At 43.6% G+C, this 12796-nt stretch overlaps 1 protein-coding gene across 1 annotated transcript in view; it reads left to right on the top strand.

Moving 5' to 3' along the window:
- LOC132215223 (uncharacterized) overlaps positions 1-10254 on the top strand; it is a 147636-nt gene extending 137382 nt beyond the window's left edge. Inside the window, exon 5 of the transcript XR_009448483.1 lies at positions 10232-10254. The gene's annotated coding sequence lies outside the window, so the exon portion shown is untranslated. The remainder of the gene's footprint in view (positions 1-10231) is intronic.
- Positions 10255-12796: the final 2542 nt, after the last annotated feature.

Genomic DNA, 12796 nt, shown 5'->3' with positions numbered 1-12796 from the left:
TCTATTTTATCTCTGCGGTTGACTCAAATGCTAAGACTGGGAAGACAAGAAGATGCAGTTTTGAACCTCTGCTAATGCTTGGTGGGAGTATGATCTCTGTAGATGTTTAACTTCTTGGGGATCACAGTTTTCACAATTTCTGGATCTGCCCACGTGAATCACAAGCCCTGTCTTCAATGGCCACTGTGAAGGTGGGGTGATATGTAAGCCGAGTGTCTGCCACACAGAAGCTCCTAATAAAAATCTGGCTCTTTTTCTTTCTCTCCTATTCTCCATACAGAAGCCCAATGTGCCCATGGCTAGGTTTCAGGGTCTCTAGGAGAGTCCCTGGAATTATGTGAAAAACTTTGTATGTTCAGGTATTTTTTTTTCTTCAGAGAAAAAACCTCCACAAGTATAAGAAGCATCGCAAATCTTCCTGTTTCGTCACTTTCCATTTTGCCATAAAATAATAGAACTGGCATTTTCCTGGTCCCTAAGGGCAGCATATTGGCTCTGATTTCTCTTTGAATACTCCATCATTTGTTGGTGAGCTTACTGTTCAACATGAACCAGCCTGACACACAATCTCTATGCTGACCTCCCCAGGCACTCCATCCATTGTCTGGTACACATCAAGCACTCGTGCAATGTAACTTGTTGCTGATGCTGTTATATACATGAGGAATGTTTTTAGAGAAGCGCATGCATCCTAAATTAAATAACTAGCTTGATCATGGAAGGTATGTTGCATATGCATGGTTAGCACACGTTCTCTCTCTCCCACTCAAAACTGAGATCTGTACTGAATTTAGCCAAGTCCTGAAACACGTCCAGGTTTCATTTATCTTATGTAGGTTTATAAAATGATTAAGCAATCCAGATATTACAGTTTCCTTTATATCATAGAAAAAGGATGTGTGCAAGACAGAGAAATTGGCACGAGACAAACATCAGTATGAGGTTAAAATAGGATGATGGTCCATCTGTCTTGAATAAGTTAGACCACAAGTTGACTAGGCAAAGGGAAAACTGCTGAGATCTTTTCCAACTTGTGACTCTCTGATCTTACAGATGGTCCATTTGACAGGTCTCTTAGGAGCAAGTGTGTTTCAGAATGCCTGTTCCGTAGCTGAGCTGCTCAGGCTAGTGGGTATTTGAAGTTCTAGGAGCAAGTCACTGATAACACTTTTAAATGATCAAATCCCCAAACATTTGATTCACATCTTTTTGCTCAAACCAAGAGCCCTCCACGATCTCCCTCAAGAACAAATTTTTTTGTTTCGTTTTCTTTTACTGTGTACCAGGTATAACAGGTGCTTTTGGAAATATCTAGAAACTGATTTTGATGATCAGAATGAGAAATCAAGGAAAACGGAGCCTGGACTCACTTTGTCCACAGCTTGGCTTAGGGAAGTAAATGTTTTGGAAAGACCCATTTTTTTTTTTTAGCACCAGTTTTCAGCAGCAAAGCTAAGAATGTCAGTGTATGAAAAACCTGTCTGCATCATTCTCCTGTGTATTCTCAGAAGTCAAACCAGAGGCAGTGTCCCATCTTCCGTGTAGCCTGTCCACGCTTCCGAGGTCAGTTAGAAGAAGCTGTTTCCCTGCCATTGATTCTTGCCTCCTTGGATAGGATTTTGTGGTGTGGCCCTCAGTGAACCATGACTTCATGCCTGTAGGCCTTCCACATTGATCAGGCTTGGTCATTTAACTAGCGTTGGCCAGTGGCCATCAGAACCTGTGATGCAAGCAGAGGCCTGAAAAGCCTGCGCCTTGGGGCCTGTCTCTCCGATGCTACCATATGCCGAAACTCAGACTGTCTTTCTGGAATCACACAAGCTGTGATTTACAGCTGGCACTAAATGCCATGAATGGGAACGAAACCGTCTCAGAACCTTTGGTCCAGCTGAGTCGGCTGGAGATGCCAGATGAGACCTACAGGCAGGCAGCCAGCTGACCCCAGCCCTAAGTGCTGACCCCAATCATGAGCAAATCAAATAGCTGTTTTAAGTTACCAAGCTTTAGATGCAGCAATAGATAACTGAGGCAACTATTTTTGATTAGGTAGAGATTGACAAATGTATTGATTGCTGGCTGTTTACTTAATATTCATGCAGTAGACTTCTGAGTGATGAGAAGATGGGGCAAATGGATGAAGGAAGAGAGCTAGAATAGTAAAATAAAAAGATCACTTTTTCTTTCTCAGGTCTTTCTGTTCCCCATTTAACTCTTCTTTGGATGGATACGCTGGGTTCTTAATTGAATGTTAATGGTAAATAAATAAACTTGCTTTCTCAGAAGGTTTTTTGGGGAGTCAAACTTTATGTTTAAATAACAAGGGATTGTCTTTTTAAAAGATATATGTGTATATATGTGTGTGTGTATATATATATATTGATTTCAGAGAGGAAAGGAGAAGGAGAGAGAGAGGTAGAGACATCTATGATGAGAGGGAATCATCAATCAGCTGCCTCCTGCATGTCTCCCACTGGGGACTGAGTGCATACTTGGGCATATGCCCTGACCTGGAATCAAACCGTGACCTCCTGGTCCATAGGTCAACACTCAACCACTGAGCCACTCTGGCTGGGTGGGATTGTCTTTCAATGAAATGCCACTGGGTTCTCTGGGATAAATTCCATTTTATCATAGGTCAGCCTCTCCTCATTCTTTTTATTTTAAGTCCAACTTTTGTTTTAAAAAGATTTTTTATTGATTTTTTAGAGAGAAGGTGGTGGGGTCGGGGGGAGAGAGAAACAAATATTGATGATGTGATCAGCTGCCTCCCACACACCTCCTACTGCGGATCAAGCCCACAATCCGGACATGTGCCCTGACCAGAAATAGAACCTTTCAGTGCACGGGATGATGCCCAGCCACCTGAGCCACACTTGATGTTCTGAAATATGGACTGCTTTCCCTGGCACAAATATCAGTGTGTGGCTTTGCCATAGCAAGTTCTGGGTGTGTTTTTGTTCCCTCCCACATCAGCTAGAATACAATTGTTAACCACTAAGTAATGCAAATTTCTTCCCTTTATCTAAAAAACCTTTAAAAAAATTAAACATAAGGGAATGCTGTTTAAATTCAAATATAAATACTTGGCAAAATAAAATAACATCCTCTTGGTCCTGAGTGTTAAAATGTTTCCCAACATAGTTTAACTAATAAATAATACCCAGGCTTTTCATCTGAAAAACGAATATATCTTCTGCTTCCTGCCAAATGCCCCTGTATTTCCTCAAAACTATATTTTGGAAGGGAAGTAAAAATATAGCTAGAAAAGCCCCTGTCCTCTACCTTCACTGTTATGTGATGAAGGATAGTCTGGAATTAAAGCTATTGTTTGTTAGGATTAACGACTGCTGGATTCTTTGAAAGAACACTCCTAAAATTACATCGACAGACAAACAACCTGAATAAAGAAATGAGCAAACTCTCCCAAGAGCTTCCTTGCCTGGCTGAGTCCCTGAATGGCAGCTGACACGGTTTTCAATAACGCAACTCAGTTGGTTCTATAATGCTGTGTGCTCCAAACATAATTAAAAGTGTTAACAATTTTGTAGCCTTTTTCAGAACATTTTCTCCCCACATACCTTCAGTGACCTGGTCATAACTACTAGAGACAAATAACTCTTGATTTACTTTATGTACTAAGATCTCTGAGCCCCAGGCAACTTTCTTGACTGTATCATCCCCAAACCTAGAAGACTCCAAAACCTATCAGAGTTACACCAGGACTCTCAGAGTGCTTTATGCATAATAGCCACTCAGTAAATATACTAAAGACATGCAATCAACCTAGTATAATTACAAGAGTGCAGCTGGGGGGGGGGGGAATTAGAGGTTGGGGATTGCTATTTATTCTGCAAATCCCAGGGCTCTCTGAAACCTCTCAGGGTTACTGAGAGGAATGACTCAAAGGACCAGGTCAGAGAGACATCTTGGCTCCACGGAGCTCCTTTCATAGTGAACAAGAGAATGCTGGGTGGTGGGTCAAGGGGCACCTGGACCTGAGCTGAGGTCATGTGCTTCTACTAGGAGCTTCCAAGTTAATGGCGCCAGTGGTGGTTTCCTCAGTTACTTCAGACCAGCATCTGCCCCCTCAGTCTCGGATCTCCACCTGAATAATTCAGGGATGTGGCCCAAAGCCAGAAGCTGCCCCAGTGCTCCAGATTCTATCCTCAGCTCTCAGGTGGACACCAAGACTCAGGGAAACGGTGATGACTCACCATCATGTCCCTTCAGGGGGAGAAAAACACAAGGGGAAAGAAATGAGCATTTGTCTGCTGTGAAGTTAAGAAGATATAAAATAATCATCAAGATATGCTCATTGGTAATAAAAGTAGAGATGAATCAAATCTAAGTAGATCTGTTAAGCCTGGTGAAATGTTTAATTAATCTTAAATGGCTACCTCTGGATGTAGCTTTGCATCCATTTCTCGAACAAAACAGAAACTTCATAGCTCAAGTCATAGATTAAGATGGGTATCGCCCTACGCTGATAGAACTGAGATGATGTTATCTGTTTTTAGAACGGGGTGTCAAGTTTGAATGCCTTCAGGGAACAGCCTGTGATTTCAAATGTGCAGTTGAGCAATAGGACAAGATAAGGGGTTAAGGGTAGTTGTAATGAGCCTTTTTAGTTTTTCAGCTTCATCTTTGAACTCATTATTTTTACACATTCCTGACCATTCAGAAAACAAAACCAAACCAAAAAACCTATCTGTAGGCAAAATTTGGCCAATCCACAAGAGTTTGAAATCTTTATTTAGAGGATTTTTATAAATGAATTTACTTTTTGAAAATATGTTCCTATACTCAAACAATAGATAAATTATTCAGCAGGGTCAGGCTATTTTCCACTTCTTTACTTCCATCTCTACTTCCTCTCCCATCAATATAAAGATGGGCAACTGACATGTCAGGAATAAGCCAGTCCTTCAGCCATAGAATGGGGGTCCGTCAGGGCAGGTGGAAAGTGTTAACTTGCAGTATGGTGAGGCGCTGGTCGGGCCAGGGAGCATGATGCCAGCGAAGAACCAGACCGCCCCACCCCCAGGAAGCTAGGCATTCCTTTTTTGAAATGGGAAGAGGTTTTGGGGGACCCAGGGGAGAGGCCAGGGTAACTAAAGTGGTAGATGGAGCACTTAGTGAACACAGGCAGTGGCTGTTTACCCGGCACTTCAGAAACATCGAATACCTTTATAACCAGTGTGGCTGCTCTGGTACCTATTAACTGAATACACCAGGATAGGAAATAAGTTCTGTGTTTCATCAAGAATCGCTCCCATCAGTCTATTTGCCAGCCTTTAAGACTTGTTTGCATATGATGAATCCTAACAGCAGCTGACCTGGTAGTTGGGGTTTTCACAGTTCTGCTTGGACACTCTTCCATTGAGCTCGTCATTGGAAACGTTAGCACAGAAAACTGACAGCCAAAGGATTTTGATGTTTATACCTAATAGGAGATAAACTCAAAATAGCATCCTCAGCGTTAGAGGTCTTAGCAGATGACATTATGCCTTCTACTCCTCCCACCACTTTAGAGAAGAACTAGGCCTGGATCATTCCATCTATCTTCACTAACACTGTAAGAAGTGAAGTCAGAAAGGGCATTGGAAGATTGTTGAGAGCTGAGCTTAGGCAAGGCTGAACCTACAATTTGCTAAACAGTCTGGTCCCATTTGTCAAAACTGAATAGCCTAAAATGACCAGGCAATGTGGCGCAGTGGTTAAGAGGATGGGTATTGAAATAAGCAGACTTGCTGTGAATCCTAATGCTACTGTAGGATATTTGAGCAAGGTACCAACTTTAAAACGAGTGTAATAGCACCAGTTGTGTAGAGGTGTTGTGAATATCAAATAGGATCATGTATGTACACAGGAAATATAGACATGTGTGGTTTGGGACTGAGTTAGACCATTCGTTACTATGAGAGGGGACTGCTGTCTGTGTAATGCACAGGGCATCCTGGTTCCTATGTGATTTTCTTTTTCCTGCGGCAAGGGAACTAGAGCTGCAGGAGTCCAACTAAAAGCTTCAGTCAGTCAGTCCTCAACTGGGCCTGCTCTCCTGGCAGAGGGAACATTCCAGTTGTTTTTAAAGAATATTTTAACACAAGTCCCCAAGACTTTGAGGATGAGCATCCACAGCCTTGCTCGGCTTCCAGCTCATGGTGGCTGGCCCTCCCTCCTTGCCCACAGGAATGACAGCCCCATTGCTCAGAGCTTCACTCCCATCATGTTGTCTCAGCACCTGCCAGTCCCACTCCAGCTAACACGCTGCCAGCATTGCCCCATCATGTATGGGTGGAGAGTGTGTAGTTTTAGTAGCACTGTGGCAGCCTCCAGGCATTCCAACTTGTCCACCTTGGCTGGCCGAATTATTGTCCCATGGACCAGTAGTTTTGCTAGTATTCTGGTTGCAAAAGTGAGTAGACTTTGAGTGGTTGCCCCAATCCTATTTGCTCCATAACCTTGGTTATTTTCAGTGCTTTTGCCCAACTGGTGATATTTTAGGACTGCATATATCAAATGATGATAACAATATGTAGACAATAGGGAAAGGGAGGTTCTAAAATAAATGCAATTTCTATAGAGTAGAACTGAACTCTTTTCCCATAGTCTCCAGAAAGAGGACCACATCTCCTGCCTAGGCTGTCACCCAGGTAGGAATGCTGTTCCTACTGGAACAGCATTTTGGATTATTCCTCAAACATTAGCAAAATAGGTAGGTATCAATAAAAAGGGGAGACCCCACCCTGGCCGGGTTGGCTCAGTGGATAGAGCATTGGCCAGTGGACCAAAGAAAGGGTCATGGGTCTGATTCCTGGTCAAGGACACATACTTTAGTTATAGGCTCCATCCCTGACCATGGTTGGTGAGTGTGCAGGAGGCTACCAATAGATGTTTCTCTCTCTCTCCCTGCCAACTCTCTCCTCTCCACTCTTTCTTAAAAAATTAATGGAAAAAATATCCTTGGGTGAGGATTTGAAAAAAGGAAATACCTTTTTTTCATTTGTAGTGGCAATGAGTACCATTTATTCATCTCTCGTGCTTCAGTAGAAACACACTTTATAGATATTTTCTTTTAGACTTAAAACAGCCTTATATGGCACATTTTATAACCCACATTTTGCAGATGGGGAAACTGAGGTAGTCAGAGATTGTGGGGTTGATCGTTTTTTTTAGCCAGTCAGGACCAGAGCTGGAGCTCCAATCCTGGCATCTTCTGACTCCAAAGGTGGAGCACTCAAACACTACCAGCAAGGACAGGAGAGCACGCTGGCCTGGTCCTCTGCTGAGCTCCCAGAAGTGCTGTCCAAAGGCAATGTCATGGGAGCCACGCATGCGAGCCACAAAAGATCTTTTAAAATTGTAGTAAAATAGGCATAACATGAAACTTACAGCTTTAGCATTTTTAAGTGTATAATTCAGTGGCATTAGGCATTCACAATGCTGTGCTACCATCACCGCTAACCTTTCCAGAACTTTCTCATCATCCCAACAGAAGCTTTAATTCTTTGTTCCCCTCCTACCAGCCCTGGTCACCCCTGTTGTACTTCCCCTCTCTATGACCTTGCCTATTATATAAATGGAATCATACGATATTTGTCTATTTGTGCATGACATTTCATTTAGCATAACGATTTCAAGGCTTATCCATGTTGTAGCATCTGTCAGCATTTCATTTTTTTTATAGCTGAACTAGAGGCCCGGTGCACAAAAATTCATGCACTGGAGGGGAGGGTCCCTCAGCCCGGCCTGCCCCCTCTCACAGTCCAGGAGCCCTCAGGGGCAGGAGGCGACCTGGCAATCAGGGGAAGGTGACACCCCATAACACCTCTGCGCAAGCCTCGGCCAGCCCTGGTTACCTGAGCCTCGGGCCAGCCCTGGGAGGCTGGGAAGCTGCCATCTGAGGCTTGCTTGTTCCTCGAGCCGGCTCTGGGTGGCTGGGGGGCTAAGAGGACTGGGGGTCTCCGAAGGCAGGCATGTGGAGCGACCGGGCCCGGCCTTACCACGTGCCTGCCGCACCAGTGGGGCTGAGGGGACTGGGCACTGCCATCTTGTGGCTGTGGGCACTGCCATATTTGAGGGCGTGACAGTCAATTAGCATATTCCCTCTTTATTGGATGTGGGTGCCACCATCTTTGAGGGTGAGACAGTCATTTAGCATATTCCCTCCTTATTGGCTATGGGCACCACCATCTTTTGTGACAGTGTGAAGGTCAATTAGCATATTCCCTCTTTATTAGATAGGATAATATTTTATTGTATGTATAGATCACATTTTGCGTTATCTCACATATAAATTTTTGAATATTCTTGTAGCCACATTAAAAGAATTCAAAAGAAGTGGTGAAGTTAACTTTAATATTTTTGTTTAACTTAATATATCTATATTATTATCATTTCAACATATAATCAATGTAAAAATTATTTTACATACTTAATTACTCTGTTTTTGAAATCTGGGGTATCTACACTGATAAAAGAGAAAAATGGTAATTGGCGTATGATGATACCCTTTTCATTGGCTAATCAGGGCTATATACAAATTAACTGCCAACTATGATTGGCAGTTAACTGCCAACTAAGATTGGCAGTTAACGCCAACTAAGATTGGCAGTTAACTGCCAACAAGATGGCAGTTAATTTGCATATGTAGGCACAATGCAGGGAGGTGAAAGGGAAAGCAGGAAGAAGCCCCCTGCCACTGACAGTGATCGGAAACCCAGGGGGGAGCTAAGAGCTGCCCCCCAGCCATGATCAGAGAATCAGGTGCGTTTGCCGCCCTGGCCAGTGGTAGCAGGAAGTAGGGGTGGAGCCAGCGATGGGAGCTGGACACGGTCGAAGCTGGCAGTCCCGGGAGCTAGGGGTCCCTTGCCTGGGCCTAAAGCGGAGCCCGCGATCGCGGGGCCGCTGCAGCTGCGGGTCCCCACTTCCCAAGCCGGACACCTCAGCCAGAGGCGTTAGGCCTGGGCAGGGGTGGAGCCTGCAACCGCGGGGAGCTGGGGGTCCCCTGCCGAGGCCTGACACCTCTGCCGGAGGCCTCAGGCCTGGTCAAGGTGCCGATCCGGTGATTGGTGATTGGAGGGTGATGAGGGTCAACTCCTCTGGCCGAGGCATCAGGCCTGGGCTGGGGGCAGAACCAGTGATGGGGGGAAATGAGGGTCCCCTGCCCAGGCCTGACGCCTCTGTCAGAGGCGTCAGGCCTGGGCAAGGGGCCGATCCTGTGATTGGAGGGTGATGGGGGTCAATGCCTGTGGGCTCCCAGTATGTGAGAGGGGGCAGGCTGGGCTGAGGGACACTCCCCTGCCCCCCACACCCAGTGCACAAATTTCGTGCACCGGGCCCCTAGTTTATATATATAAAAGCCTAAGCGACTGCTTGACCATTCAACTGGTAGCTATGATGCACACTGACCACCAGGAGGCAGATGCTCAACACACAGGCATGGAAACATGGAACAGACTAATGAATCTCAGAGGGAAGCGGGGAGGGGAGAAGAGATTAACCAAAGATCTTATATGCATACTAGAGGCCTGGTGCACCGACTCATTCACTGGTGGGGTCCCTCAACCTGGCCTGTGGGGATCAGGCTGAAACTGGCCCGGTGCATGGATTCATGTACTGGTGGGGTCCCTTGGCCTGGCCTGTGGGGATCAGGGTGAAACTGGCTCTCCAACATCTCTCAAGGAGTCCCAGATTGCAGGAGGATGTAGGCCAGGCCAAGGGACCCCACTGGTGCATGAATTCGTGCACTGGGCCTCTAGTATTTATATAAACAACACATCTTAATTCTGCCTAACCACAGTTCACCTACTGACTCAGCACATGAGGCTGGGACTGTTACATGCTGCTCTATAGATCTAGTTAATGGCCTTCTTTTTAATGATATATATTTTTAAATTTATCTTTATTGTTGAAAGTATTACAGATGTCCCCCTTTTTTTCCCCATTGACCCCCTCCACCCAACATCCACCTCTCCTAGGTCTTCACCATCCTATTGTCTGTATCCATGGGCTATGCATATTTGCATACAAGTTCTTTGGTTAATCACTTCCCACCCCTCTCTCTTCTCACCTTCCTTTTGAGATTCATCAGTCTCTTCCATACTTTTGTGTCTCTGAATCTATTTTGTTCATCAGTTTATTTTGTTCATTAAATTCCACATATGAGTGAGATCATGTGATACTTATCTTTCTCTGACTGGCTTATTTCACTTAGCATAATACTCTTCAGGTCCCTCCATGCTGTCTCAAAGGATAAGAAATCCATCTTTTTTTTTTTTTTTTTTTTTTTTTACAGATCCATAGTATTCTATGGTGCAAATGTACCACAGTTTTTATAACCACTCATCTACTGATGGGTCCTTGAGCTGTTTCCAGATCTTAGCTATTGTAAATTGTGCTGCTATGAACATAGAAGTGCATACATTCTTTCTGATTGGTGTTTCAGGCTTCTTAGGATATATATTCCTAGAAGTGGGGTCACTGGGTCAAATGGCAGTTCCATTTTTAATTTTTTGAGGGAACTCCATACTGTTTTCCATAGTGGCTGCATTTCCCCCAGCAGTGTACAAGGGTTCCCTTTTCTCCACTTCCTTGCCAACACTTATCATTTGCTGATTTGTTGATGGTAACCATTCTGACAGGAGTGAGGTGATACCTCACTGTCGTTTTAATTTGCATCTCTCTGATGATTACTTGGAGCATTTTTTCACATATCTCTTGACCTCCTGTAGGTCCACTTTGGAAAAGTGTCTATTTAGGTCCTTTGCCCCTTTTTTAACAGGATTGTTTGTCTTCCTTCTGTTAAGTTGTATGAGTTCCTTATATATTTTGGAAATTAACCCCTTAACAGATGCATATTTGGCAAATATGTTCTCCCGTGCAGTGGGCTCCCTTTGAGATTCATATTGGCTAATCAATAAATGTGATACATCACATAAACAAATTGGAAGATAAAAATCACATGATCATGTCAATTGACACAGAAAAAGCATTTGACAAAATCCAACACTCTCTTTTGATAAAAACTCTCAGCAAAGTGGGAATAGATGGATCATACTTCAACATAATAAAGGCCATATATGACAAACCTATAGCAAACATCATACTCAATGGGCAAAAACTAAAACCATTTTCCTTAGGAACAAGTCAGGGATGCCCACTTTCACCATTCTTTTTCAACAGAGGACATCAAAATAAAAAGCTTCTGCACAGCAAAAGAAACCATCTTTAATTATATATGTTTCAACCCAAACTTCGATGTTGCAAATTTCCCATTCAATTTCTATGACATTTAATGTCCCCTTTTCAATCACCCACAATTAATGCATTTCTTTTTTATTTTTAATCCTCTCCCAAGGATATGTTTTTATTGATTTTGGAGAGAGAGGTTAGGAGAGAGAGAGAAAAAAATATCAATGTGAGACAGAACATCTATTGGTTGCCTCCCATACTTGACCCAACTGGGGATCAAACCTACACCTAGGTATGAACCCTGACCAGGAGTAGAATTCACAACTTTTTGGTGTATGGGATGATACTCCAAACTGCTGTCACAATTAATGTATTTCTTTGTAACAATGGATATTTTAAGATATAAAGGGGAATATAACATGGGCCCTATCAGGCCTAAGACATGCACATAAGCTAAAGAACAGCCCAGCTGATGTAGCTCAGTGGTTGAGCATTGACCTATGAACCAGGAAGTCACAGTTCAATTCTTGGTCAGGCCACAATTCTTCTGGGCTGGATCCCCAGTGGAGGAGGTGGGCTGTGCAGGAGGCAATTGACCAATGATTCTCTCCCTCGCCCTTCCTCTCTGAAATATATAAAAAGATGCTTTAAAAAAAGGTAAAAACAATACAAGTAGTATATGATTCATTGCCAGAAAGTGAGAGATACACAATGGCAATTGTATCTAGCACAAACATAGTTCCAAATCCAAAGACTTTTCCCTTTTGATTTGTGAAATTTTTACATGCAGTTTATTAAATGTTAAACAATCATTTTACTTAAGCATTTAATAAATTATCTTAATTGAAAAGAATATAATGACATGGAATCTGAAATCTCATTGGAAACCTGGGAGGACTGTAACATATGAATTAAGGAGAGGCTGACGGCATACCAGAATCATTAAGGAAGAAAGAGACAGCCTCCTGCATGCCACACCCTGTGCCCAGTGTGTGCACACATTACCTTGCACGGTACCTATAAAACTGTCAACGTCATATGGTTCAACCGAATACATCATTTCATCCCTGCAGTGAAGTTAGCAAATTCTTCATGATTAAAGTGAACTTTCGGATGGGAGACTTTATAGTTTACATAGGCACAGAGGAAGGTGAGCCTCTTTCTAGGGGATGGAGTCGCTGAGAGAGGAGGGAGTGAACGCTGTAATAGCAGCAGTAGCAGTGATAGTGAGAGCCGCTTTTCTTGACTGCTATCTACGTGACAGACACCGCACTAAGCATTTCATATACATAACCTCATTTAACCCTTATCACATCTTGTAGGAAAGTCATTCTCACTTGGAGCCTGACCAACCATTCAGGTTGGCCGGGACCTGACGGGTTCCTAGAGCACAGGTTCATTTTAAAACAGATACAGTCATGGGAAACCAGGATTCGTTGGCCACTGTAATGCCAGCGTTCTTACTACTCTCTTGTGGCAACTTGAAGCTCTTTGCTCACCGGTCTAAAAGGCCCATTTCATTACACATCAAACACACATGGCAGGTGCTGATATTTTCCCTTTTTTCAGGCTTTCTCATTGTTGACCTGAGCCAACAATCACC

The sequence above is a fragment of the Myotis daubentonii genome, chromosome 14, assembly GCF_963259705.1.
Source record: "Myotis daubentonii chromosome 14, mMyoDau2.1, whole genome shotgun sequence".
Classification (NCBI taxonomy): Eukaryota; Metazoa; Chordata; class Mammalia; order Chiroptera; family Vespertilionidae; genus Myotis; species Myotis daubentonii.
The sequence above is the reverse complement of the archived record's forward strand: the minus strand, read 5'-3'. Positions and strand labels throughout refer to the sequence as shown.